The sequence below is a fragment of the Sander lucioperca genome, chromosome 21 (genome assembly GCF_008315115.2).
Source record: "Sander lucioperca isolate FBNREF2018 chromosome 21, SLUC_FBN_1.2, whole genome shotgun sequence".
NCBI lineage: Eukaryota > Metazoa > Chordata > Actinopteri > Perciformes > Percidae > Sander > Sander lucioperca.
This window is the reverse complement of record NC_050193.1, coordinates 8,938,266-8,944,265: the sequence shown is the minus strand read 5'-3', so window position 1 is coordinate 8,944,265 and position 6,000 is coordinate 8,938,266. Positions and strand designations below refer to the sequence as shown.

General features: G+C 41.9%; 1 long non-coding RNA gene across 1 annotated transcript in view; it reads left to right on the top strand.

The window, feature by feature from the left end:
• Positions 1-3,268: 3,268 nt before the first annotated feature.
• Positions 3,269-6,000, top strand: part of LOC116059344 — a 63,356-nt gene continuing 60,624 nt past the window's right edge. Inside the window, exon 1 of the long non-coding RNA XR_004107290.2 lies at positions 3,269-3,919. This is a non-coding gene — a long non-coding RNA (uncharacterized LOC116059344). The remainder of the gene's footprint in view (positions 3,920-6,000) is intronic.

The window sequence follows — 6,000 nt, the reverse complement described above, 5'->3', positions numbered from 1 at the left end:
TTATTCCAACCATATCAGTCTCATAGCACAACAGGATTAGCTCTTTATCCTGGGTGATTCTATAGAAAAGAGGTACACGCCACATTATGTCTTATTAAGTAGAGCAGGCACAAGCCATTTTTTCACATGAGTAATCTTCACCCACATCACTGTGAAACCTTGCCGTGACCGCTGTTTTGCTTCACTTTGCCCGTTCCCACAGAGAGGTCAAAAACCTGACGGAAGTCAGCATATTGGCCAAACATGGAATTACATGAGCTGCCAACATGGAATCCAACCTCAGGTTTCCTGGCTGATATTTACCGAATTAATTCCCTGGCGGATGTAGAAATAATAACACCCATGAAAAGTGGGAGAGTGGGAAAATAAGGAGGGGAAACCAACAGTGGCAGGCTAGTGAGCCTGTGGTGGGGGCCATGCCAGTGAAAGGGCATGCTGTTATTGGGAAATACTTGTCATTTCTCATCTGTCCCTTGGTTTCCAGGACTCCCCCCGCCCCCACCACCTAACACAGCTCACATCATACTATAAGATGGACTGAGTAGTTAAATAGTGATGGGTAGGCTTGCATTATTGTAACCTTCTCTGTCTTCCGGTCTCATAAGCTCTTGCTCTCTATCCTGTCGTTAGAGCTTGGGCACTCAGAGCTACATAAGGAAACATTTGTTCCCAGTCTGGTTGAATAGAGCCTTGTGTTGGAGGTAGTCAAAGAGATACAGGGGGATAGGACATCCAAACAGTCCAACACAAGAGCACTGCTCTGAAGCCCCTCTCTGTCTGAGACGGGCCAGTAATAAATGTCCTCTAGTCTTAATCACTCTCAGAGCACACACTGGAGATATGACTGACTCCATTGTCCTCTCTATGTTTTGTATGTTGAAAGCACAAGTTGTAGAGGTCATTGCTTCAGGTAAATATTAGATTTGTTTCACCACCACCAGGTGATCGCTGTGCTACTTGTATGGGCTCTTTGGATATAGTAAATTTCCACATATTCATTTTGATATCCCTGCATCACACACGTTAGGAGTTGTGCATCTCGATGTGTACTCCGCTAAGAAAATTGTTAATGCTGCTTAAAAATATCTGAATCTTCTCTTCACTCAGTCAGCCTGGTTTCCCCTGAATCTCTGATGCATTCCTCCTGTTCCTCCCATCTGTGTGAGCAGCGTTCAGAATGGTTTTGTGCTCTCTGGATATGATTATCCTTGTCACACCAATCTGGAAAACATTTGTGTGCACATTAGCACATACCTACGAACACACACTGGCGTGAGTAGAGACGTGGAAGAGGGAGGATGCACAAGCACACGTACATACAGGCCTGCAGACACACATGCATTATGTAGGTACACACATTGATAAATAATGCATTTTCATTTCATTTGGCTCTGTTGTGAGGCAGAGTGATTGTAGAGCAGGAAAGCAGGAGGAACTGCCAGCTCTATTGTTGTTACATTTATCACATCGTTTTAGATAAGAGATCATTACCTCTTAATTACCTCGCCAAGATAATTGCCTCTAATACTTTAATTCAGCCTTGATTAATGATTAATAAGCTAAGGATGCAGAGTGGCTTTTGAGCAAGAAGTGAGGTCAACACGGTGAACCAGATAAAAATGTGTAACCTTCCTTTCTTTCTTTTTCCTCAAAAGGAAGAAAAAAAACCCTTCACACAGCAGCGGTGGCTTAGGAATGCGAGACAGGAATGCTGTTGAGTTACTATAAAGGGGGTTTGATCACTGAAAACAATGTCTTTGTGTTTCCATCCCCAGCTCTAGTCACGCAATGCTGTGTGCGCAAACCTCCAGCAACTTTTCAACCCCGGCACACAAGAAAGCCATCAAGTACCTGCAATTGACAGAATCGCGTGCAATTCAGGTACTCAAGGATTGTACTGGAGCACGGCCAAATGGGGAGCAAAGCAAAAGGTGGAGTGGAGCTTCACCTGCTTAGTGTGTGTTGCACACTGTGTCTTGTGATTAGATAAGTATCAGTGGTGAGGGTAAAGCCACTTTCACTCTATTCCTTGTATTACACATAATATTTTTAATAGCAAAAATCCAAAAGATCTAAATTCCTACAGATATGTAAATTATATGGATAATGAAATGCAGTTTGTTGTAAGTTCTCTGGGGAGAAATATGACAGATTTCCCAGATGAGGATCCTTTGTTTAAGTCAAAGTTTACCCACGTTATCCACATATATACTATGTCCTATTTTGATCACTTTCAGCCATAATATATCAAAGTGAATGCCATAATTCCCAAAATTGTATACAGTAGGTTCACAATGGTTTTATCATAGTGGAATTTAAAATCACATACATAATCCATATTCTTTTCTCAAATGACTTTATTAACAGGGAAGTCAACATTTCTCTGTACAGTCTAACACATGACAAACCCATAAATGATGGCAAATATCACATTGAGTTTTTTGCTCTTATGTCAATTTAATGAGTAACACTTTAATTTAACTTGACTTTCTTATATATAAAGTATACTGTAAGTTCTGTTCTAAGTTTAGTCTTTGAAGGCAGTACTCCGTTCCCAGGAATCCAGTCCTTGTTTTCAGGTTCAAGGGTAGCTATGATCCCAGAAATACAAGCAAGCCTGGAGGTGGTTAAGACATGAAAGTGAGGTAAGAAAGACAAGAGATTCATTCATGGGCCGGTGATTCAAGGTACCGACATCCTTGTATCTCTGCACAGCTACAGAAGATCATTATTACTCACTCACAGTGCTCACACAGGGCTCACACGCAAACCTGCGAACAAACTGACAGCTGATGCAGATGATTGCAACCAAATTGTAACAGCCTATATTTGTGACATAACTTACTTGGCTATTATATAATAATAATAATAATAATAATAATAATAATAATAATAATAATAATAATAATAATAATAATAATTTAAATCCTGATTAAAGCTCAGATGATTAATAGGCTATTGCCAGTAGAACTTTTTTATATTAACAGGGCTGATGTAATGTAATTTAGCAGGCAAACATGTTTCCCCCTCCAATGTAAGCAAAAATCAATTATACAGTACTTTCAATTATACATTACTGCCACTATATGTTAAGTTATAATGTTATTCCATACAATGTTCAGTGTTTTTATTTTCTATTTTGCTATTTTCAATGGTTTTACTCTGGTATCATGCTCCTGTTCTCAAATATTTAGCAACAACAACAATAGACTCCACGTACCATCATGCCTTGCGCGCTTACGTTGGCTGAGGGCAGCATGTGCTGCGTTACTCTGCTCCAACTATGGCTCAGTGCGGCTCATGCTCTTCACGGGAGCGCATCGTATTAGCTACAGAGACGCTTGTTGGAGTTCCAGTAGAGATCATCACTTCACTGGACCACAAGGAGGAACCAGCTTATTTTATTACTTATTGGAAATAATCACACTGATCGACCTGCGTGATTTACCAAAGCAGCTGTCACTTTACGCAAGGATTCTTTGGACAGATTAAGAGGATTACATTCTCTTCATTACACTACTGACACACGTGGAGGAGTTATTATTATTATTATTATTATTATTATTATTGGTGAAACTTTATGATGGCAACAGCTGATGGATTCAACACTCCAGCTGTGTGTAGTCCTGTAGGATATGAGGAAATACTGTCTTTTACACGGGATGAGTGGTGTCCATTTCTCCTGCTGCCAAAGTCCTTCTGCTGGACAAGCCGTTTGTCGGACAGACGAGTCTCTTGGGATACTATACGCGTGTGACCAGTGTTATAGTTGGCCAATACCATGATATGATTTTGGAAATCGATGTTTGTTGCGGTGGATTTTGGCACAAGGAAAGGAATATCCTGGAATATATTTTAAAAGCGATGCTCAGCAGATGTCCAGCAGTTTGGACAATGACAGAACGCATCTCCCCAGCAGGTATGTGAGAAATAAGAATTACCTACGACTTCTACCTTTCTGTCAGTGAAATGCCATGAGGTGACTCAATTTCTGTCGGAAACTCCTGTTGTCATTTCTTCTTTTTTGAGTTGTAAAAAATGTGCCGCATAGTCAGTGCAGTCTGGGGTGTTCCAAAGTGGATCTCAATTAGAAATAACTTAATGTCACTCGATATTATTTCACAAACGAAACAAAAACGTTCAACAACAATGGCTGTTTTGACCAAAGGTTCTGTCGTTATCTCCCTACACACCCATTTGGCCTACATCTTCACTACCAAAATCCAATTAACAATCCAACTCCTCTCACTTCGGATTCCTTAGGACAACTCTGATCAAATTATGGTCCAATCTGTGTCTGTGGAGTGGGGCGTGTTTGATATAAAAAAGCTTTGTCAAACCCATTAACTACTCCACATATTTAGGTTCACCTGTTCAGTGTGAGAACACTTCTCCGTTATTCTCTGGGTTCATTACGCACCCATCTCTCAGCTTCAAAACTGACTCGACTTGATTTAGTTGTATTTCAGATCCACTATGTGAATCCCCCATTTTCAAATTGACACCTTTTATAACCTGTCCTCACCCGGAAGTCGTCATACTGTACACCTGCAGTGCCAGGTGACCACAGACCATTCATAGAGCCACGACCTAAGTCATAAGTTGTGAAAGACCAGGCACAGCAAAGTAAATGAACAGTGTGGATACAGTGACCATAGAAAGCAAGTGCAGTCCACCCACCTCTCCCACAGTGACTCTATTCAGGTGAGAGTAAATATGTCTCCAGAACTTTGCCCACACTGACAGCCTGCCATGTGAAGTGGCTGTCAGTAGTGCAAGCTGCTGCTATACGTGACACATGGCATGTCTATGGTTAATACACAGAAAGATTTGGATGATGTGTAGATGCTTCATCTGAATAGAACCTGCAGGTGCATGTGATCACACTCAATGGTGAACCATATATCAGTCAGGATCATATGAGAGAAGTGTTTCAACCTGTTCTGCTTGTCGCCATTTCCATCTTTAATGAGCATACAGTGACATAATGGCATTGCATTCATAGTAGATGTGTGTTCATGCAAGTTTTCTGATGAAGCTTCCACCTTCCTTGTTCTTCACCCTTCAGCTCTCACTCCTCAATACCGTCCACTTCCTTAGCAATGAAGGATCTATTGTTGGGGCAAGGGACAGAGCCCCACTATATGTCTGTATACAGCGCAGAGCACAGGCCGAGCACCCCTCCCCTCTAACTCAGCACCCCCCACACACCCCCTCCATTAAAAATCTTCTCCAAACAAGACCCCCTTTCTCCACTGAAGAGGGACCCTCTGTCTAATGCCAAGTGACTCTCATGGCCAGCATTGACGGTGGGACACTTGCTTCACAAAAGGAGCTGAAGTGTCAAATAAACTCGGTCAGAGCCCCCGACACACAAGAATTCCTTTATCTGGCACCCTGGGAGGCAGACAAAGACAGACTTTGTGTCAGTGAGCAGGCCTTGACTAAACACTGGGGCTTTTTTTTTTACTCCTCACAACTTCTGCCTCTTCTTCCTCCTCCTCCTTTTGTGGTTTGAACAGCGGAGCGGGAACATGTCTGTTGATGTGACCTTGCTTGCCCAGCATCTGTCCTGCACACCGCCAACATCACCCCTGTGCTGTGTTAGCACCGTACAAACATAGATACACCCCTGCACGCCCACTCTCATAGACCCGCTTCTCTCTCTTAGACTGTTAGACATCAAAGCAGCCAGAATATTTCAATAGATGTACTTTCTTTGGCGATACTTTTGTTTATGTCTTGGTCCGTAGCTGAGAATAGCAAAGCAGGAATTTGCTTTCTCACAGGGCTGAGTGTGCTGGCTGAGCTGTCATATGATATGCTTGTGGTGAACCGCAGTAGAGAGCCATATACACACCAGGGTCAGAGTCACTTAACAACCCTGTATTTACTCCACTCAACATTTCCGAGGAACTTCCTCATCACTTGCAATTCTTTAAGTTCAAATTCAGCTGTTAGCCATCTGTTTTATACTTAGATTAAAACATAATGTGCTAA